The 24,208-nt window shown below is 42.1% G+C and overlaps 1 protein-coding gene across 1 annotated transcript in view; it reads left to right on the forward strand.

Moving 5' to 3' along the window:
• Positions 1-24,208, forward strand: part of LOC126088104 (cytochrome P450 6k1-like) — a 196,790-nt gene that overhangs the window by 129,304 nt on the left and 43,278 nt on the right. The gene's annotated exons all lie outside the window — the stretch shown is intronic.

A 24,208-nucleotide genomic window follows, 5' to 3' on the forward strand; every position in this document is an offset into this window, starting at 1 on the left:
TACATTTTCCGTTCTGTTGTGTATCTCTGATGGATATGTCTTTCTATTGCTATTGTGCACACTGTTATCCTACCGTTTTAATATGATATCACTCTCAATTTTACTTGACGTGTATCACAAAACGTGATATGAGCAGATGCTTATCTCTCCATACTCACTGAGAGACGCTCTGTTATTGAAACTTCCTGGCAGATTAGAACTGTGTGCCGGACCGAGACTCGAACTCGGGACCTTTGCCTTTCGCGGGCAAGTGCTCTACCAACTGAGCTACCCAAGCACAACTCACGCCCCGTCCTCACAGCTTTAATTCCGCCAGTACCTCGTCTCCTTCCTTCCAAACTTCACAGAAGCTCTCCTGGAAGAAAGGATATTGCGCGGACATGGCTTAACCACAGCCTGGGGGATGTTTCCAAAATGAGAATCTGTTATTGTTGCTCCTCAAGTGTTCATTATTTTAATTATGTTTCGTGTGACGCTAATTTTGAATACCTTTGAGAACTGTTGTGGTGTATCTGCCGAGGGAAGAACTTATGTGACGTCATGTTATTGTGTATATATATATATATCTGTGTGTGTGTGTGTGTGTGTGTGTGTGTGTGTGTGTGTGTGTGTGTGTGTGTGTTTGTGACTATAAAATGAGAGAGAGAAGAGAGACAGAGCTGGAAATGTTTTCATATGGGGAAGGGCTTTTGTATATTTCACTGAGTGTTCAGAACAGTGTTTTTTTGCACAGTGTTGTATTTTCATTAAAGATTTCTTTCCTTGTATTACTGCTTTTTGTATGTGATAATTCTCCCCTGTTGTCAATTTTTGATAGAGACTATTGCTTTCTCTGAGAATTTAATCAGTTTCAGTGTTGTTTGGCTGGTGGTTTTCTTGTATGAAATGATCTGCAAAAGTGGAGTTTGTACTGCCAGTTCTTAAGGTACTCAGTTGTGTAGAATATCTCGTTTTAAAATTTCTGCGTGTTTGGGCTATGTAGACAGATTGCTGTGAACTATAGATTAACAGATAGTGTCCACTTTGAGAGACTTTGTCCGTGGAGACTTTTTCTCTACTGAATGCGGAATGATATTCATAGTCACAATTTCTTCAGAATATTCCCCACCCTGTGGAGGTTTTTGTTGCTGTGTGGCAGTATGTTCCACGCTATGTTCTTCGCAAAGTTTCCTGGATCCTTGTGTTTGTCACGTGTTTGTGTTTCTTGTTCTGTTGTGTGGCTGGTAATTTGTTTATGATTTTTCTTTTATAATTTGTTTCTCATTTTGTTGTTCAGCATTTTTATTATTTGTCTCTTGGGCCATTTGCTCTGGTTATCTAGAGGATTGTACTTCGTTCATGAGTGTACCTGAGATTGTCCAGTGGAGTTATGTTGAGCCTGTGTAGCATGTCTCTGAATTGAGAGTTTGTGTGCCTGAGGTGATTTGAAAGGTTGTGAATAGTTGTACCTGTGGCTGTAGGTTTCCTGAATATTCCACAATTACATTTTTTTCTGTGTATAGTGATCTCTAAGAAATTAAGTTTCGTCTCTGCTTTGTCTCAATTGTGAATTTTCGTTTAATGTGAACTGTGTTTATGTAGCGCGTAATTGTTTTGTCTAGATGACTGTTTTGTCTATCAGGAAAATGCTGTCTACACATCAGTATCAGTATATAACCTTGTATTTTTCTGCATTCATTGAATACTCGTATTTTGTTTTCAATGTGACTCAGAAATATGTTTGAAACTAGACCAATGATGGGTGATCCCATTGGTAGGCTTTCTTTTTGTAGATAAAACTCCTTGTAGTTCTGTTCTATTACGATCTTTAGGATGGCTTAAATTTCATCTATGTTTGTATTTGTTGTATTCTCTCGTTTCCGCAGTCCTTTGGTAAAGTTGATTGTTTCCCCTACTGGCACATTTATGTACATGAATGTGATGTCAAAAGATGTAAGGTTTAAATTGGATGGTATATTTACATCTTTTATTTTTTCTATCAGTTCATTGGTTTTTTGTACGTTTCCGTTTTATGTGAAAGTGTACTATTTCTCTAGTACAGTACTGCACACATGTGTCTAGATAGGTGGTAAGACAGTGATTCAGTTTTTTGTTTTGTGTTTCTTTCTTCCTTAATGTTAGTGCTTCTGTGTATTATTTTATTTCTTGTCTGATGTCATCGAAATGGGCTGGCGTTTTTATGAAATAAATTAATTCAGGTTGTGTTTTATGTAACTCAACATTGATCTGCTATTTTTTACAGCACAGAGGAAGCGAATTTATTCTTTTAACCAAATAATTTCTTTTGGCTACTTCTGGTGCAGCTAAGTTGCTGTTTACATTGACTTTTACAAAATCAAGAATTATATTATTACTGAGGCATGTTTTGTTAAACCTAATGTTGGGGACAGTTTTGTGCAACTGTTATATTCTTTAATTTCTTGTAGAGCTTCGTGGGAAATGCTTGGCATTACACTGAAAGAATTACCTTGCTGGGTTAGAATCTCCTGTTCACGTTTTTTCCACTTTTTTTGCGGTTAAAAACTAGGTTTTTTTTAACTCCACCTTATTGAAAACACAATTTATTTTTTTACTCACAAGTCATCTTCCGACACCTATACAACTCTTCTGTGGGTCAACATTTATTTCTGTATTTATTTCTGTAAACATAGTAGCAAGGTTACGCTTTTACTCGTAAAAATTATCGCATGTTCATTTTGTTTGGTTTTTTTCGGTTATTCACCTGAATAAAGGGGAACAAAAAAGCATATCTATAAAAATGTATTTTCACTAGCAATATAATTTTCAGCTGAGTAATCTTAACAAACTGAATAAAATGCACATTATAATTTTTAGGCAAAAATAGATGAACAGAAATGGACTTTGTGTTATGTTTTATAGAATCAAATTTGACCCACAGAAGATAACATATATAGGTCTCGAAAGATTTCTGCTGTGTAACACAAAATAAACTGTGTTTTGCATAAGGCAGAGTTTAAAAAAACCCTGACTTTGAATCGCAAATACCGAATAAAATGTCAACAGGAGCTTCCAACTCGAGCAAGATGATTCACTTAGAGCCATGCCAAACATTTCCGACACGCAAGTCGCCCAATGCGGCGTCGAATGCAATAAGAACTTGCCCTCGCGCGGGCGAACTTCCCGGAATGGGCGCCTCCCGGCTTACAGTGCCGTACGCTCATTTCCAATGAGTCAGCGAAAGAAAGTCTTCAATGAAAATACAAGTATTAAAATGAAGATACTGAGAAAGAGAGGCCGTGATTTTTTTCAGTACTACCATACTTGGTGTTTAAAATGAACGATTGGTCTGAAAGACCGATGCTTCGAGGTAAGGGTTAAGAAAAGAAAACTGTGACGGAAAATTTGATTCCACAACAGTTACGAAACGTTCGTAGCCAACTTGACAACAATACTCGCAAAAGCCCTTATCCTCAATATACAGCAGCGTGCTCATTCTTCTGGAAGGCAGAATGTATTACTGACCAATGGAGCCAACGCTCCATAAACGGATGTCTTGTCTTAGACTTTCTAAGAATAAGATAGTACGTTCCATTGTATTATCTCACTGCAATCAGCCACATAATGCTGCAACTAGTTTTTATGAAATGGTAGATAAAATTTGGCAAAAGTTTGCGCAGAGTCCAGGGAAGTCTACTCGCCGTACAAGCAGAGAACTTGCAGTTCCTCATATAACTAACTAACTGTTGGACGAGTCTCAAAGCGACGTCTTGAGTACAAATCATGAGGACAGCGATTAGTGCAAGCTCTTGGAGTTGGTGGTTTAGGGAAACTTGTTGACCTTCAATAATGATCTACTGGTTCAAATGGCTCTGAGCACTATGGGACTCAACTGCTGAAGTCATTAGTCCCCTAGAACTTAGAACTTAGTTAAACCTAACTAACCTAAGGACATCACGAACATCCATGCCCGAGGCAGGATTCGAACCTGCGACCGCAGCGGTCTTGCAGTTCCAGACTGCAGCGCCTTTAACCGCACGGCCACTTCGGCCAGCAATGATCTACTGGAAGACATGGAAGATGATAGATGTTTATTACAGTTAGCTGTCACTGATAAAGCTGCATTTCATGTCAGCAGTAAAATGAACCGACAGATTGCGTGCATGTAGGGACTTCAGACCCTCCACGCAATTGTTGAGCATGAAACTATTTTGTGTCGTTTCTTATGAAAAAGTGTATGGCTCGTCCTTTTTTTTATTTTTTTTTTTTTTTTTTGAGAAAAAGTCAGTGAGTGGAATGAGGAATCTTCGAAAACCGCAGATTTGGCTTTTCCCTTAACCTGAAGGGGCTCTAATGACTTCACATTCCAACAGAATGGAGCTCCGGCGTACAACACTGTACGAGAATTCCTCAATGGCGCGCTGCCTCAGTATTAGATAGGGCGCACCGGACTCCGAGACACTGCACTACATTCCTGGAGTCCAAAATCTCCGGACATGACCCAGTATAATTTTTTCTTGTGACGAATCGTGAGGGAAAGGTTTTCATCAACCGTTTACCTCGTGGGCTGGATGAAGTTAAGAACAAAGTGAGAGTTGAAGTGACTTGTGTCAATGTACACTCCTGGAAATTGAAATAAAAACACCGTGAATTCATTGTCCCAGGAAGGGGAAACTTTATTGACACATTCCTGGGGTCAGATACATCACATGATCACACTGACAGAACCACAGGCACATAGACACAGGCGACAGAGCATGCACAATGTCGGCACTAGTACAGTGTATATCCACCTTTCGCAGCAATGCAGGCTGCTATTCTCCCATGGAGACGATCGTAGAGATGCTGGATGTAGTCCTGTGGAACGGCTTGCCATGCCATTTCCACCTGGCGCCTCAGTTGGACCAGCGTTCGTGCTGGACGTGCAGACCGCGTGAGACGACGCTTCATCCAGTCCCAAACATGCTCAATGGGGGACAGATCCGGAGATCTTGCTGGCCAGTGTAGTTGACTTACACCTTCTAGAGCACGTTGGGTGGCACGGGATACATGCGGACGTGCATTGTCCTGTTGGAACAGCAAGTTCCCTTCCCGGTCTAGGAATGGTAGAACGATGGGTTCGATGACGGTTTGGATGTACCGTGCACTATTCAGTGTCCCCTCGACGATCACCAGTGGTGTACGGCCAGTGTAGGAGATCGCTCCCCACACCATGATGCCGGGTGTTGGCCCTGTGTGCCTCGGTCGTATGCAGTCCTGATCGTGGCGCTCACCTGCACGGCGCCAAACACGCATACGACCATCATTGGCACCAAGGCAGAAGCGACTCTCATCGCTGAAGACGACACGTCTCCATTCGTCCCTCCATTCACGCCTGTCGCGACACCACTGGAGGCGGGCTGCACGATGTTGGGGCGTGAGCGGAAGACGGCCTAACGGTGTGCGGGACCGTAGCCCAGCTTCATGGAGACGGTTGCGAATGGTCCTCGCCGATACCCCAGGAGCAACAGTGTCCCTAATTTGCTGGGAAGTGGCGGTGCGGTCCCCTACGGCACTGCGTAGGATCCTACGGTCTTGGCGTGCATCCGTGCGTCGCTGCGGTCCGGTCCCAGGTCGACGGGCACGTGCACCTTCCGCCGACCACTGGCGACAACATCGATGTACTGTGGAGACCTCACGCCCCACGTGTTGAGCAATTCGGCGGTACGTCCACCCGGCCTCCCGCATGCCCACTATACGCCCTCGCTCGAAGTCCATCAACTGCACATACGGTTCACGTCCACGCAGTCGCGGCATGCTACCAGTGTTAAAGACTGCGATGGAGATCCGTATGCCACGGCAAACTGGCTGACACTGACGGCGGCGGTGCACAAATGCTGAGCAGCTAGCGCCATTCGACGGCCAGCACCGCGGTTCCTGGTGTGTCCGCTGTGCCGTGCGTGTGATCATTGCTTGTACAGCCCTCTCGCAGTGTCCGGAGCAAGTATGGTGGGTCTGACACACCGGTGTCAATGTGTTCTTTTTTCCATTTCCAGGAGTGTATATGTGTTACGTACAGTTTATGATGAATTTACCTGGCATCTAGATGTGGTCCATGCTGCTCCTGGTGGGCACTCAGAGGATTAATAATAACATAACTAAAAGCTTTAAAATTTTGTGAGTATTTTGCAGGTGGTATCTCTTTTCTAAAGTGTTTCCGTCAATACATACGAAGGTTTTCAGTCAGGTCACTCTCCCACTACACTACACTACACTACACTACAATGCCTCTCATTCTGCCAACGGCCTTGTCAGGCGGCACCCATTTGCCCTTCCGATGGGAAAGTGCCCATAAAGACGGAAGAATGAGGAATAACCAGAAACAAGATGATGCAGACGGCAATAAGAGCCATAATATTAAAGATACAAATGCATGTGCACAGAGAATATGGACCTTTACTGAAACAATGTTATGAAAAATTTGCCAATAGTAAAAGATTCCAGATTTGAGCCCCATTCAGATCACTGGGAAGGGACTGCAAATTGGAAGGTGACCTAGGGCAAAAGACAAAACTCCAACGAAATCGGTATGTGGAATGTCGTAACTCTAAGCATGGTAAGGAAGTTAGGAAATCTAAAAGAGAAATATCGGCCAAATTTAGAAATAGTAAGGCTCTGTGAAGTGAAATGTAAAGAAGATACATATTGCTGGTCAAACGAGTACAGGGTAATGCCAACAGCATTTGGAAATCGTAAAACGTTACTAAGATTCGTTATGCGTATGAAGGTGAGGTGAAGGGTGAGTTATGTCTAATAGTTGCACGACAGGATTATTCACATCAACATCGATACAAAAAGTCGCCAAGTCAGGTTTGGATGACGACATCGCAAGCAAAATATGATGAGATAGAGAGAGCACACGAGGAAAATGAAAGAGTAACTCATTGTATAAAATAAGATGAAAATCTAATAATCATGTTGATTCTGAACTATATAGGGTCCGGGGTGGAAGGCTGATATGAGGGTGAATATGTGATAGGTCAATAGGAATGAAAGACTCCTCGAGTTCTGCAATGAATTTCATTTCTCAATAGTAAATATAATATTTAAAAATCACACAAGGAGATATAAATCGAAGATCCAAGAGTAACTGGAAGATAACAGCTGAATCACCTCATGGTGTAACTCAGATGCCGAAATCGGGAATTCGACTACAAAACATACCCAGCATCAGTAATAGAGTACTGATGAAGAGTGTGCCCTAGTTTAATTCAAAATGGTTCAAATGGTTCTAAGGATTATGGGACTTAACATCTGAGGTCATCAGTCCCCTAGACTTAGAATTACCTAAACCTAATTAACCTAAGGACATCACCCACATCCATACTCGAGGCAGGATTCGAACCTGCGACCGTAGCAGCAGCGCGGTTCCGGACTGAAGCGCCTAGAACCGCTCGGCCACAGCGGCCGACCCTAGCTAAATTAATAGTTAAGAGTCTGTGTGTACAGAATCCTCTGAAGCTTTAGGTACTGTGGTACTGAGCAACACAATGAGCGTCTCCGGACTCAAGGAGAACTGCTCGCTATCCGGAAACAGCTGACAAACTTCAGGCTGGTGCTCTTAAGCTGTAGCGTCACTGAACCATCAATGAAAAAAGCTGTGACCCTTTTGGCGTCGTTGGAATTAGCTGAAAAACCCACTGTCACTGCGTCTTTTGATGTGCAATATCTAGTACTTTTGATGTGCAATATCTAGTACTCACTCAGAGATGAGTGGCAGATGGTAACAGGTTTGCATATCTCTAAGCAGAGCGTGAACATTGGACCTGGACACACAAATGTCTGATTACGCCTTAGCAACAGGTATGAGGTGCTGTCCTGTGTTGGTAGCACATCTGAGCCACCATGGGATGCCTTATCTGTTTAACCAGTGGCTGATTGTTTTGCTGTGTATGGAGAAGCGCAGAGAGTGGGTATGCTGGCCATTGGGAGTTACAACATTAGGTGGGTAATGGGGCTCCTCAGGAAAATTGCAAGCAGGTCGCGGAAGAAGGCCAGTGTGCACTTGACACGTTTGCTGGGAGGTCGTATCCGAGATGTGGAGGAGGCTCTGCTGGTGGCTGGTGAACGCAATGGATGCAGCCAGCTGAAAACTGTAGCAAGTTTCGGTGGAATGTCGCCATCCTCGGTGATTTTAGGCCGTCGCCTAGGTCGCGAAGGGTGCTATCATCACACGTGGGATGCAAGCACAGTTCAGTATTTGCCAGTGCCGATTGCGGCCCTCCAACTTGGAACCGAGTATGAGATCTGAATCAGAGGCTACGAGTTTCCTGACCTCCGCTATTGGCTGGAGAGTTGTGGAGGTCCCCTCAATAACGAAAGCGTAAACTACACAAAGGAAGCGGCTGCTTGGGTGGCAAAATACTTGTAGCATGCGTTGTGTATAACTTCATACACAAGGGTAAGGAGAGATGGGCTGTACAGAGTGGTATGGCAACCGTCGTCGTAGGAAAGCTGGACAGGAGCACAAATGATCAGTGAACAAGTTGACACAGTAAACAGGAGATTTACTTAACTTGTATTTGTCCAAGTGTACGAAGACTCGTTACAAATAAAGCAGCAAGGAACAGAGTCCAGCTCATACAATAGCAACAAGGATGAACCTCTCTGAACTAAGCACGAACAATGGAATCAGAGCCACGAGTAGGCCACTGCCCATCCTATATTGCTGGGGCAGATTTCGCTCGTGTTAAGGGGATGCTAGAGGCATGGCTCAGAGGGTGCCCTCCATTGGATCTGCCGGATCCCGCACAACCTCTATCGGCATCTGACGAAAACTTACAATTCCACTGCCAACTTAAAGATATCTGTCGGGTGGTATCAATACGTGATACCACAACATGCTCATGGTTTATTTCTTAGGCTACAGAAATCCTTGTTTCAAGTCTATGATGAATTTCTTACTGAAACAGTAGATCAGCCACAGACTCACAGGGAACTATCATCTTTGCAATTCAGAATAGATAAAATGTTGATGCGCCGTTAGCAAACTGCAGGGCTAACAGTCTAGGCTGTAGTCTAGTAACACTGTCTTTGACTTACAATCAGAAATTCCTGGTTCTCAGGTTCGAAGGCAGCCACTTCTTAAATTCTGAATAAAAACTATCAGCTATAATGGCTAAAGACTCTCAGCATGAGGAGTCACCCTCATTCTGCGAACGGTCTTGTGAAAGAGACTGGAGGTATGGACTGTGTTACGGGCACTATCGTGGTCCTGGGGTGGGAAAGTCAGTACTGATCAACGGCATGAAGATGGGAAAGATAGTGGAAACCACTACATTAAAGACGCTCAATATGTATCAACAGGACTTGTGACCTGTGATTGGAAAAGTGTCATGATGATCTCTCCATTGGGAAAAGTTTCCAGATTATTCCAGCATCCAGATCTCGGCGAGCCAACTGCCAAGAAGGAGTTAAGCATGAGAACGTTTCTGAATAATCAAAGGAAGGATAACGTTCTATGAGAAGGAGCTTGGAATGTCAGAAGTCTGATTCTGATAAGGAAACTGAGCTATAAAGAGAAATACTAAGGCTCAGGCTAGACTCTAGACTCTAACTATAGCGGTGGCCAGTGAGGTGAAATGGAAAGAGGATGAGGATCTGTGATCCTTAAATATATGCAGCAGTAGAAAATGGTGTACTGGGAGTAGGATTTGACAGAGAGTGAGTTACTATGAAAAGTTCAGTGACAGAATTATTCTCAACAGAGTCGACAGCAAACCGACGCCAAAAACTGTAGTTCAGATACACACGTCTTTGTCAGAAGGAGAAGAAGAAGAGATGGAGGAACTATATGACGATAATGAACGTATAATTTAGATATAAAGGGAAGTGAAAATCTAATAATCATGGGTGACTGAAACGCTGTGATAAAGGAAGGTATAACAGATAGAGTTACAGGAAATTATGGGTTACTTAGCAGAATGAGACGTAAGAAAAATTAATGGAGTTTTGCATTAAGTTTCAGTTGTTCAAACATAACAAGGAGGTATACTTGGAAAACGCCTGGGGACGCGGAAATATTCCAGTTGGATGACATCATTATCAGACAAGGATTCCGAAATCAGATATTAGATAACATGGCATGTTTGGAGGGAGATATAGACTGAGATAACTATTTTGTAATTGACGTTTAAGAGGATTGTGTGGCAGAAACAATGTGGAAAGATTCTGCTACTGAAATACTGAGGTATAGTAGGGATCTCTTCTAGGGCTGTAGATATCATGATAATGAGTACGACAATAGACAGTTGAATTGAAGAGGAATATATATTTCTTATGAGAGCAATCACTGAAGGTTGATAGACAAATATAGGTACAAGGAAAGTAAAGAGAAGGAAAGCTGGGTTTCAGAAGAAATACACTCATGCTCATAAATCAAGGATAATTGCAGAATGTGGTGCCACACAACGTGGCACTACACAAAACTGGCGATAATAGCATAGGTACATAGGGAACACACATACGACACAGATCTGTAAGTCCACGGTATTGGTGATAAGTTGAGAAAACCGTCCTGAAACACATGTGCTACAAAACTCCACTGTTTCCTGCACATTGAATATGATAACTATGCACACGTACACAGGCCGCACAACGAGTTGGCATACTCTGGATCAGATGGTCGAGCAGGGGTATAGCCTCGCATTCTAGCACCAGTGCCTGTCGGAGCTCCTGTAGTGTCCTAGGGGTTTGAAGACGTGCAGCGATACGTCGACCGAGAGCATCCCAGACGTGCTCGATGGGCTTTAGGTCTGGAGAACAGGCAGGCCACTCCATTCGCCTGATATCTTCTGTTTCAAGGTACTCCTCCACGATGGCAGCTCGGTGGGGCCCTGCGTTATCATCCATCAGGAGGAAGGTGGGACCCACTGCACACCTGAAAAGACGGACATACTGGTGCAAAATGACGTCCCGATACACTGACCTGTTACAGTTCCTCTGTCAAAGATATGCAGGGATGTACGTGCACCAATCATAATCCCACCCAACACAATCAAACCACGATTTACATACAGGTCTCTTTAAAGGACATTAAGGAGTTGGTATGTGGTACCTGGTTCACGCCAGATGAAAACCCCGCGAGAATTACTGTTCTGACTATACCTGGACTCCTCCGTGAACACAACCTGAGACCGCTGTTCCAATGACCTTGTACTGTGTTCTTGACACTAGGCTTTACGGGCTCTCCTGTGACCAGGGGTCAGCGGAATGCACCTGACAGGTCTCCAGGCGAATAAACCGTGTCTGTTCAGTTGTTTGTAGACTGTGTGTCTGGAGACAACTGTTCCAGTGGCTGCGGTAAGGTCCCGAGCAAGACTACCTGCAGTACTCCGTGGCCGTCTGCGGGCACTGGTGTTGAGATATCGGTCCTCTTGTGGTGTTGTACACTGTGGACGTCCCGTACTGTAGCGCCTGAACACGTTTCCCGTCTGCTGGGATCATCGCCATAATCTTGAGATCACACTCTGTGGCACACAGAGGGCCCCTACTACGACCTGCTGTGTCTGACCAGCCTCCACTCGCCCTAGTATTCTATCCCTCATAACGTCATCAGTATGTGTTCTTTGAGCCATTTTCAACACACAGTCACCATTAGCACGTCTGAAAACGTCTGCAGACTACTCGCTGCAACGTCCTCTGACATGCAGCAACATACCTCTGCGTATGTGAACTGCTGCCAGCACCACCGTGTTGTGAATTGGCAGGAGCCAATTCACGGAGTTTGGAGGAAGCCGAAAGGCACGCGTTTAAGCTCACGCAGTCTGGCGTGAGGTCTGGAACAGGACAATTTAATTAATATAGCCAATAAGGTACGTTGCTGCTGGAATACTTAACTTTAATCCATAATTGGTGTACATCGCTCTTGGCGGTACATTAATAACAATCTCAATATAAACTGGTAATGGCGCCTTGCTAGGTCGTAGCAAATGACGTAGCTGAAGGCTATGCTAACTATCGTCTCGGCAAATGAGAGCGTATTTGTCAGTGAACCATTGCGCGCTAAGTCGGCTGTACAACTGGGGCGAGTGCTAGGAAGTCTCTCTAGACCTGCCGTGTGGCGGCGCTCGGTCTGCAATCACTGACAGTGGCGACACGCGGGTCCGACGAATACTAACGGACCGCGGCCGATTTAAAGGCTACCACCTAGCAAGTGTGGTGTCTGGCGGTGACACCACACACCGTGCGACGACCGCAGGTCAAATGCACCGCATGGTCATACCCCGAGGAGATTTAAACCCGTAAACCACTCACCAGAGCGTTGTTACACTATGTATCCTTAATTTATGAGCATGAGTGTACTTCAGCTGATCGATTAACGAAGAAAGTACAAAAATATTTAGGAAGAGAAAGGATAACAGCAATAACATTGAATTAGGAATAAAATAAATAGGAAATACAGGAAGCTAAGTCAAAATTACTGCAGGAAACACGCAAAGAAATAGAAAACAAAGGTCTTCATAAGGGCTGTTCAGTATATAGAGACGTTATAACAACCTTTTGTGAAATTAAAAGTGAAGACATCAACATTAAGAGTGCAAGAGGAATTCCATTGTTGACCGCAGACGAGGGCGGATAGATGGAGAGAGTATTTAGAATGCTTCTACGAGGGAAGAAACTGTCTGACGTGGTATAATAAAAAATGGGACTCGATAGGGAAGCCATAGGGGATCCAATATTTGAGTTTAACAGAGCTTTGGACGACTTGCTATCAACTGAGGTGGAATGCGTTAACATTACTTCGAAATTTCTAAAATGATTGGAATAAGTGGCATGCAAACGTATATTGATATTAGTTTGTAGAATCTGACTATCGAGACATACCATCTGAATTCAGAAAAATATCATCCACACCATCCCGCAGACAGCCAGTGCAAATAAGTGAGAGAAGTATCACACAAACAGCTTAACTGCTGATTTTCTATCCTCAGTCAAAGCGAGGAACAATTACAGGATATACTGAATATAAATAACTGTCTTGAGCACAGAATATGGATTAAGAGTAAACCGAAGAAAGACGAAAGTAATGAAGAGTGGCAGAAATGAGATTAGCGAGAAAGTTACCATCAAAATTTGATACCGCGAAGTATGTTACATAAAGGAATTGTGCTATCTTGGAAGCAAAATGACACATGACGGACGAAGCAAGTAGGACAAAGAAATCAAACTAGCACACGTAAAGAAAGTTTCCCTGCACAAGTGAAACCTGTTAATATCAAATATCGGCCTCCGTTTGAGGAAGAAATTTCTGAGAATGTGCGTTTTGATTATACCACTGTATGAATCGAAGCGTCTGAGGTATGGTGCTACGGAAAGATGATGGAAATTAGGTGGACTGTTAAATTAAGAAATGAGGACATTCTATGCAGAATCACTGACGAGGGGAACATATGGGAAACACTGACAAGAAGAAAGGGCAGCATGATAGGACTTGCGTTAAGATATCAAGTATGGCACAAGAGAAAAATGTAGAGGGTAAATACTGCAGAGGAAGACATAAATTGGAATACATGCGGCAAAGAACTGAGGACGGCGATTGTAAGTGGTACTCTGAGATTAAGAGATTGATACAGAAGAGGAATTCGTCGTGTGACATATCGATCAGTCAGAAGATTGATGACAAAAAAAATTAAAGGTAATAATGCCCAGACAGCGTTCGGAACAAAAAGTTGGATGAGACTGAATATAAGAGAAATCCGAAATTCAGATGCCAATGGCGGCACGCGAAGCCATTTGCTCCTGTACCACCAACAGCATTCCTCCCTGTACTCAGTTCTAATATCTGCAGGGACTGGGAAAGGGCACAAGTATTCGTGAACAGTAGTATGTGTATAACTCAATCTGATGTCCCTTACCATGCCTGCGATTTTATTGCTCACAACGCAATGACTGTTAACTCAGCCTCTCGAGGATACACTTCAACACACTACTTTACAACCATAACTCTTGTTTTCAACAGTCACGTTTGCGCTGCAAGATGGAGCGTAATACCCATACGGGCAGCGGGCAGCGGTATGACTAAACACTTACAAGGCGTAATAGAAAGTATAGGAACGTTAAGTTGAATTTATATGATGGCAATATTGCACTGTTTAACAGACTCTGAGAAAACACAGTATAGATATACTTCCAGATCTAGGTTTGCATTCGCCTCTTTAAGTCGTGGATCATCGCTTTCTATATATATTTCTTTCTTTCTGTTCAGAACCAACAGCTCAGTTCCTCGAATCAATGTTAGAACTGAGAATAATCTTCACAAAATTTTAAATATACACATCAAAAGAAGTTTTGCATCACCCCAGTTCCCAGAACTCCTGAAGATAGACTCTGAATGTGTGTACTGTATCACAGACACAGTCCCTTTGACTATTTAGAGATGTCACTAAACCTGCCCAAAGATGTAAACAACCATGCGTGAGCAGCGCCTATTAACGGAGGGGGTCCGACAGCCGATCAGTTCCAGTCATTCCACCAGGAAGGAAGTACACGGCTCGTGTTGTCTGTACTTTAACCGTGCCCAGACGGTCAATACTGAAGTTCGATCGCGTTCGCATTGTTACTTTGTGCCAGGAAGGGCTCTCAACAAGGGAGGTCTCAAGTCGTTTCGGAGCGAACGAAAGCGATGTTGTTCGGACATGGAGGAGACGCAGAAACTCTCGATTGCATGCCTCGCGCAGGCCGCCCAAGGACTACTAGAGCGGCAGGCGACCGCTACTTACGGATTATGGCTCGGTGGAACCCTGACAGCAACGCCACCATGTTGAATAATGCCTTTCGTGTAGCCACAGGACGTCACGTCGTGTTACGACTCAAACTGTGCGCAACAGGCTACATGATGCGCAACTTCACTCCCGACGTCCATGGCGAGGTTCATCTTTGCAACCACGACACCATACAGCGCGGTACAGATGGGACCAACAACATGCCGAGTGGACCGCTCGTTCTCTTCATCGATGAGTGTCGCATATGCTTTCAACCAATCATCAGAGACGTGTTTGTAGGCAACCTAATCAGGCTGAACGCCTTAGACACACTGCTCAGCGAGTGCAGCAAGGTGGAGGCTCCCTGCTGTTTTGGGGTGGCATTATTTGGGGCCGACGTACGCCGCTGGTGGTCCGTGAATGCCATCTTCCGTCCGACAGTGTAACCACATCGGCAGAATATTGGCGACTCATTCGTCGTCATGGACGACAATTCGCGCTCTGATCGTGCACATATTGTGAATGACTTCCTTCAGGATAACGACATCGCCTGACTAGAGTGGCCAGCATGTTCTCCAGACATGAACCCTATCGAACATTCCTGGGATTGTTTGAAAAGGAGCGTTTATGGACGACGTGACGCACCAAGCACTCTGAGGAATCTACACCGAATCGCCATTGAGGAGGGGGATAATCTGGACCAACAGTGCTTGATGAACTTGTGAATAGTATGCCACGACGAATACACGCAGCAATGCAAGAGGACGTGCTACTGGGTATTAGAGGTACCTGTGTGTACAGCAGTCTGGACCACCATCTCTGAAGGTCTCGCTGTATGGTGGTACAATATGCAATGTGTGGTTTTCAGGAGCAATAAGAAGGGCGGAAATGAAGTTTATGTTGATCTATATTCCAATTTTCTGTACAGGTTCCGGAACTCTCGGAATCGAGGTGATACAAACTTTTTTTGATATGTGTAGTTGGAATTCAGTGCCGATGCTGGATGCAAATTGACGTTGACCTTCGGGTTGCCTACATTCAAGGGGAGGGGTCAATGACCTCAGACTGTGACATGTCATAATAACGACCGATCCCTCTCCTCCCCTCTCACCCTCTCTGCAGGCAATGATAGTGCAGTACTAAAAATGAGTGTGCTGTTGTCACAATGACGCCTCTTCGCTTCTAAGGAGGTGACCCCAGCAGCGTCCACGTGCTGGCCACACGTTTACACTTATCACTCGCCAGGAGAAGCAGTGGACTTCTGTGGGCGGTTGTACAGACAATCGATCGGTTGTACAGACAATCGATTCAGTGTGCGGCATGGTGCTACTTGTTTAAACGCCAAGCACTCCACATTAATAGTTCTGCTATTAGTCGTTGGAGATATTTCCAGAAATGAAGCGTTATTAACATTCCTTCGTCTGACATATTTTTTCTGTTGCAGGACCTGTACAGCAATCATTTTTATATGGGAGGTAATTGACACTAAAACTAGTCATCCTCTGATGGTACACACCGTCCGATTAGAAGGGTCCTGACACCTAACAGCGAACATTAGATGACAAACTGCCGAGGATATGATGTGACACTCGATACAACATGCTTTCCAGTGTTTCCTCGTATTGTGCTGGAGAAAGGCAATGTAGCTGTTATAACATGTCATAGATGGAGCACCATACGCTATCTTATCAAAAGGATCCAGACATGTACCACAGTCTTAGCGATGGGAGGTACAGAGTATCCCTCATAAGAGCTGTCAGATGGATTTCTTCAAGTGTTTCGTTATATATTTACAATTTCGTTTTTTGCAGTTTGTAGCTGGATTTGAGCGAAACAAATACTGCAAATCGTGTTTTAAATACACAGTACTAGTTTAACTGCTCTGTTTTAATAAGGATCTCAAAATATGAAGATAGCCAGTGCTCCAGCATAGAAAATCACTAATCTATCCATGTGAGCTTCCCATCTCGCTCTTCCTTATATAGCATCACCCCCCCTCCCCCAACGGCCCCCATATACATTACACGTTTATTACCGTCGTGGCATCGTAGCACATCTTACAATGCTCCACGTTTTTCTCTGTTTTTTCCTCTTTATTTTTTTATACATTACTTTCTTGTAGTTTCAGTAGTGACTCAGATGTTATGCCTGCTTGCATGCTAAATGGAGTGTTGAAGTATCAAGTACCCGTCGCTATGTAGAGGATGGCTACACTGTTAAACAATCGCAAAACTGTGAGAATTTCAGAAACAGGGGTACTCTATATCTGGAACACAATAAATTTTTAATGGTGATGATATGAGGGGGGAGGGGGGGTGCAGATTACCGTTTCTCCAGATCAATGATCAAACCTCGCTGCTACACTTTAATTACAATTGTCGGAAGTTCCATGCGGCTTTTCGCGGATTGCACCATTAGAAAATTACAGCGAAATGCAGGAAGATCTGCAGCGGATAGACACTTGGTGCAGGTGACCCTTAACATAGACAAATGTAATGTATTGCGAATACATAGAAAGAAGGATCCTTTACGAAAGCGGAACAAGCACTGGTAGCAGTTACTTCTGTAAAATATCTGGGAGTATGCGTGCAGAACGATTTGAAGTGGAATGATCATATAAAATTAATTGTTGGTAAGATGGGTACCAGGTTGATATTCATTGGGAGAGTCCTTAGAAAATGTAGTCCATCAACAAAGGAGATGGCTTACAAAACACTCGTTCGACCTATACTTGAATATTGCTCATCAGTGTGGGATCGTACCCGGTCGGGCTGACGGAGGAGATAGAGAAGATCCAAAGAAGAGCGGCGCGTTTCGTCACAGGGTTATTTGGTAATCGTGATAGCGTTACGGAGATGTTTAGCAAACTCAAGTGACAGAATCTTCAAGAGAGGCGCTCTGCATCGCGGTGTAGCTTGCTGTCCAGGTTTCGAGAGGGTGCGTTTCTGGATGAGGTATCGAATATATTGCTTCCCCCTACTTATACTTCCCGAGGAGACCACGAATGTAAAATTAGAGAGATTCGAGCGCGCACGGAGGCCTTCCGGCAGCCGTTCTTCCCGCGAACCATACGCGACTGCAACAGGAAAGGGAGGTAATGACAGTGGCACGTAAAGTACCCTCCGCCACACACCGTTGCGTGGCTTGCGGAGTATAAATGTAGATGTAGATGTAGATATTTGCTTTCCTCTCGCTGCGAAACATTGTCCCTCCCGTGTAGTACTGATGCCATGTTTCATATATACTAGGCAAACAACTGCACTTGGCGCTAAGTACTGACATTTCACTATTGTGCAACGTAGCCATCCAAAAGACATGTGCAGATCACTGTAAGTAGGACATATTTTGGGATTCTTTTGTTTTGGCAATGTAGCGAATAAGAACGCAAATATAATGGAACAAAAACTTTATTAATTTTTGTGTATGCAGCTTTATCCAGAAAACAACTCTTTCTTTATGTTTGCTTGATGTAGTTTTAACAACAGCGAACTTAATTTTTTAGTTATATTTTAAAGCTACATACTAATCACCTAATATTTTCTCCAAGGAGTAGGCTGATAAAACAGCACATGTATATTTTCTAGTTCCAATACTCAACTAAATTTTTTCTGTATAGTATCTCTTTTACCAAATTCTGTCCCTTCTTGCAGTTCTTACAGCCAAGAGCATTCAGGAATTTTTAATGTTACCTCTTATTTTCTACATTACACTATTTTTGAAACCTTCCACGCTTCCTGGGTTGTGTTGGCAGCTCTTTTGGTCCACATTATTTTGGAATTCCCATTGAAAACATTAAGTTCTCAACTTTTCCAAATGAATAGTTATTCTATCACTTTGTCAAAGACACTTCTATTGCATGATACACATCATGCAGTAGGCCACATTCAGATTCAATATAACCATTCTTCTTAAACCGATACTAATGGGGGTGGATGTTTATTTACAAAAATTTCTCGTATCCTTTAATATAGGAAACATCTAATGAGTCGTTGATTTATGTGAGAACTCGAACATATGACTACTTTACATCACTATTTAAGTAAACGCCGATATTTTGTATACCCTATTCATATTCAGTTTTTTCCATATGTATCTGTGCCTAGCCTACACATTAGCAATAGCTTCTTCTTTTTCAAATAATAGTTTATATTCCTCCTTCGCGGGAACTGATTTCGCCACATACTTCAGTTTTCGTTTTTTAAATTAGGGTGTGGTTTAAGTCTGTTCGATACATTTTTTTTCTTAACATTTGTGGAATAACATGAATCAGCCACAATTTGCCAACTTTTATATTTGATGGTATTGTGGAGAACAATGTCCTAGATTGAGAAAAATACGTTTCTCCAGCTTTAATACGCAACAATTCTGTACAATACATGTATCGTCCTTATGGGAGGCTGTACTAACAACCTCTACGTGGTTTACATGTAGGGAATTAGAATTATGGGCAGACAGAACATAGTTTATAACCTTTCTCTCAAGCTTGGTCATTGGAAAGTGTACCTACTTTTACAACACTCAACTTTCGTGCGTCCTTATTACCCTAACCATAGGCAAACTGCAGAAGAAAGTCTTTTTTAGGGAATGGTTTCAGTCAGAGGCACATCGGTTCCTTTAGGTATAATCTGTACCCATACAGAATTATGGTAGTGGTAAGTCACTTTAACAAGGTCACGCATTGAGAGAAACATGTTTCACCAGTTTCAGTATGCCATTATGTATAATACATAGATCATCTTTGTTGGAGTCTATATTTGTAGTTTACAGTTAGAGAAATAAAACCATAGACAGGCAGAACGTAGTTCATAAACCTTTCTCAGTCTTGATTGTATGAGAGGTCCAAACCCCTAGTAGACAAATTTCAGCACGAAATCCTTAGTAAAGAATACTTTATGTCTGCTCGACCCAATGGTTCATATAGATATTATCTATGTTCATGTAAAATCTTGATCTGTGATATATCACTTTAACGAATTTGTGGGCTGAGTAAATTATCCTTTCCCAACTTTAATATAGCACTTATGTGTAATATCTATGTCATCTCTGTCGGAGTCTATGTTAACAAAATTGTCGACACTACGCTTATCAGGCCCTTATTTCAGTAGAGTATTGCTGTGAGGTACTGTCCACCACAGTAAACAAAATGTTCCATTAAACTACAGTTTTATCTGGTATATAGCCCACAACTTCCATTATCGTGATTTCGAAATACAATTTGCTTGCAAAGAATAGCCAACACTCAAGCAGTGCAGTGGAACTGGATGTGGACCATAGATTTATGTATGGTTTACAAATAAATAATTAAAACTTTACGCAGACAGAGCATAGTTTATAACTTTTGTTTAGTTGTGACTGTGTGGAAGGTGTACTACCATACAGATCAACCTATGTGTATTTGTATTGCCCTTGTAGACAAAGTGCAAAATAACAGTGGTGCTACGTATACGTTTTGCGCCGAAATGTTTAATATGGAATGCTTTAATTTTTCTTAAGACCCACAGAATAACGTTGTTTGTAAGACCAGTCCTAATTTGGTAATATCTGTATTTGATAGTATTACGGAGAACAATATCCTCACTTGAAAAAATATATTTCTCCAGCTTTAATATGACTCTTTTGTACAATACATGTCTCACCTTTCTCAACTTTATTGGAGTCTGCATTATAATTTACGCCAACAAATGAGGGATGACTGGTATCAAATATCGTAAGCACACTTTGAAGAAATATAGTTCTTGGTATGTAGTACATTTAAGCAGGTTTCTAAAGAGCCAAACACAAAGTCGATTCCATAGTTAGAAATCGTAGCTTCTAGTATGATAATACCATGATATTTATCGAAAGAAGATGTCACAGTCTCATCATTCTTTACATCATTACTACTCCCTTGGTAGTTTTCCTCTTGCACACGGAAGTCATGGTTTAATGTTAGGCAGTCACACATCTCCATTTTCTCAAAGATCCCAGCAGTCTTGCGTTATGCCCACATCCATAAGGTGATAATTATCTATATGAAGCTGATTAGTCCAGGCATTTGACCCATAAGAAAACGTATTTTACCGACGGCCAACCCTATTTTATGTGACATAACTATAGGATTTTTATATTTCCACGAAATGATTGTCAGTGGCACACTACTAAATTTTTTTCCAATATGCCTATTGAAAAAGCAGTATTGCCCACATAGGGGTATATGGATGTTTCGCCTTGACACCATGCCTCTAGCAAAGTCTTTCCTTTATTAAAACACATCCCTCTCGTAAGTCCAGTACTTACATTAAAGTTCTATAACTGCTACTATTGACCCACTCATTCCTATTACTCCCTCTGTTAATACTTTATTCTAAGTGTATGTGAGGTTTCATCCCTCTACTGTTACTGGTGCTTACATTAAAGTAATACTGCTTATGCCGTAAATTTCAATTACTTCTTCTGTATAATGCTTTTTTCTAAGTGTATCAGTATATCAACGTAGTAAAGGAAATATATTTGGTACGTTAGAGACGGTTTGTGTGGTTACACGATCAGATGCAGTACACGCTAATACAGGAGCACGTCGCTACTATTGTAGATCAGCGTGCAGTACAAGCTGCCCCTGGCAGGCTCTTCCACAACGCAAAGCACTTGTTAACAGCTAATACAGTCCTCAATGTTTTACCTGTCTTGCTGTGTGAGGATTACAGTTTGTGCCTTTTTAACGCTGCGGAGAAACTTCCGCATCGACAAATCGTGGTGTTGTCAGTTAGTTTTACAGTTTGGCACTAAAGTCATGCTTCCTTAATATGGGCTGTTTTTCTCCAAGGAATGCTAGGATCATGATATAATTATACTGACCTATCTAGATATTATCCATCTCTAAGACTGTCAATGTGTGATGTCTCATTTTAAAAAACAGCAACCATTCTTTGGGTGTATATACACTGAAGCTCTAAAAAACTGATATATGCCTGCGTATTCAGATACAGACACATGTAAACAGGCAGAATACTGCGCAGGGGTCGGCAACGTATAAAATAAATAAAATAAAAAATATTATTTAAATATTAATTTTTCTATCTGTATGATGGTGATTGTGATTGTAATTGTAATTAATATTTGCTTATCTGGAACGTGGACGTTTAATTATTCGGTATCAGACGCTTGACAATGGCTTTCTCGTAAAGGCAATGTTACTCGTAGTTGACCGTGAAATAAAACTGAAATAATCGGACTTCGTAAATAAATCGTTTCCAAAGACTGCTGCGGTAGGTGCGGACTCATAATCTAAATCTCAATATTTCAATAATTTGCCAGCCATGCCAATACGTCGTACAGAGGTGATTGTCTACTAAACATAAAAAAGTTACACAGTTAGTTAAATCAGATATATTCAATGAATAAGCCTACAGTTCATAATCCTACTTACTTTTATAAATATAAATTCTTTACAGAATCGAGTGCCTAGTCTGGTTGCAACTCGCAGTATTCTTCTATAACATGAAATATGGCGGTGTGCCAGACAATAGAATAAAATACGTGCTTCTCGCACCACTTCTACCAGAGCTCTCTCTTTCATAATCAAACATAAGAGTAACGTAATTGTGCTTTTGTTTTATCAGCGACACAGCGCTGCAGTTGTGTGCCATAGGCTTTATTTATTTGTCACTGATTATTTATTTAATTAATATTTCGCGTTTCCGAGGAAACTCACGCTCGGCATGCAAATGTGCCTTTATATTGCCCCCTGAATTGCGAGGCGAAAGGACACACCTGCAGGCGAGCAATTCACCTAAAGGCACAAGAAAATCTAAGTTGTCTACAACTATTTACATGACTTACATTATACACATTATATACAAAATTTGAATGACGCGGGTGCGCCGTAAAAGTTCTTATGTTGGCAGATAGAGTGCGCGCATGCGCAGAAGCGTCTGTGTGACTCCGGCACTGCCGTTATATCGTACAGTTAGATCACGCGGCACAGTATTGCAGTTCATATTGTTCGTGTGCGCACGTTTCTCAGTCGTTGCACAAACAAAATATTCAACCAAGATTACATATGAAGACTACATTCTATGACAGGTAACTTAGTTTTAAATTTACAATATTTGTTATAACACAATACAACTTAGATTGTTGAATGTTCTTAGTTACATAGTATTGTTTTGAAATACTTCAAAGAAAAATGTCCGTATGTTTCAGGTGCGTTGACCTATACACATCGTGTCGTTATTACAGTTCATATTCATCTGCTGCACAATAATTTTTTTTATAGGTTAGTATCGTCGTGGTAAAGTTTTTTTTTTTGATCACAGTAACATCGTTGTATAACAACGTGATTAATACATAAGCGTGTCCATTTCCCATTTCCATTATAGTCGTTGTGATGCAGTTCGTTGTGACTAAAGGCATTGCTCATTACAGATCAGACGTGACCCGTCGAGTAATTGGTCCACGTGCAGTTCGTTTTTTTTTTTTTACATTCCGTGGAAGCTTGGTTGCAGAACCTCGGACGGCACATAGCTGGCGTCGATCCTTGGACAGTCCAGGTAAGAGTGTCCGTCACATTTCGAGAACAATTCATTCCCTGAAGTTCCAACCAAAATTCTTCCACCCGTCGTGTTGTTTTCTGGACAGGCACTTTGTGTCCATTTAATCCAGTTAACATCTTGAAGTTAGGTACTGTAGTAATGTCACTAGACGATGCACGAATTATGCCCTTCACATTTTCAGTTTTTTGCTGAATATAGCTCACCTAAATGTTCGTAGATATTAATCAAAGAAATCATTCATCGCGTTTACATAGATACGCTGCATAATGAATGGCATTAACCGTTTCTTTCACATAGGTTTCTGCGTAGTTGCAGAGTTAATAATGTTCGTTAATGTCCGTGAACAGAGGTTCACTATGCAATGTCTTTTTGGCACTCGTTTTGTTCAAATTTTTTACATAGTAACAGTTACATGATACATCAGTTAAAAAAATACGTAATTATACATACACACATCACATATTTTCTTAGCATAAACATAATACAGTTGCACATAAACATGTTTGCATCATCATTACATAGCTACAGGTTATTACATTGTGTCACGTGATGTCATCTGAAATTAAGATAGGTTAGACACAACATTCATTACATCAGTAGGCAAGACCAGGCGTTTTCACTACTCAATAAATATTCAAAATAGTAAGAGAGAAAAAATGTTCGATTCCTCGCGTTTTGTGCGTGTGTGTAGAGTGTCTGTGTGGCCTTGACTACTGATAGATGCTTTTCGTGTTGAGAGATGTGCGTCTAATCTATTTCTCAAAGTAAAAGATCGCTTCACAGATGACGTCTGTCGGTTCGTCAGGTGTCATACCAAGTCAGTGGTACCTACAATAACAAATGTTCCGTGAAAAATTAATATATCATTCACTGCTACGTAATCATAAATTTTATTTTAATATTCCGTCTTCCAGGTGGAGGCGCGCGCTGAAAGAAGAGTTCTTCTGCCTTCAACTGCGACTCTGGAACGCTGAAATG

This window comes from Schistocerca cancellata, chromosome 6, assembly GCF_023864275.1.
Source record: "Schistocerca cancellata isolate TAMUIC-IGC-003103 chromosome 6, iqSchCanc2.1, whole genome shotgun sequence".
NCBI lineage: Eukaryota > Metazoa > Arthropoda > Insecta > Orthoptera > Acrididae > Schistocerca > Schistocerca cancellata.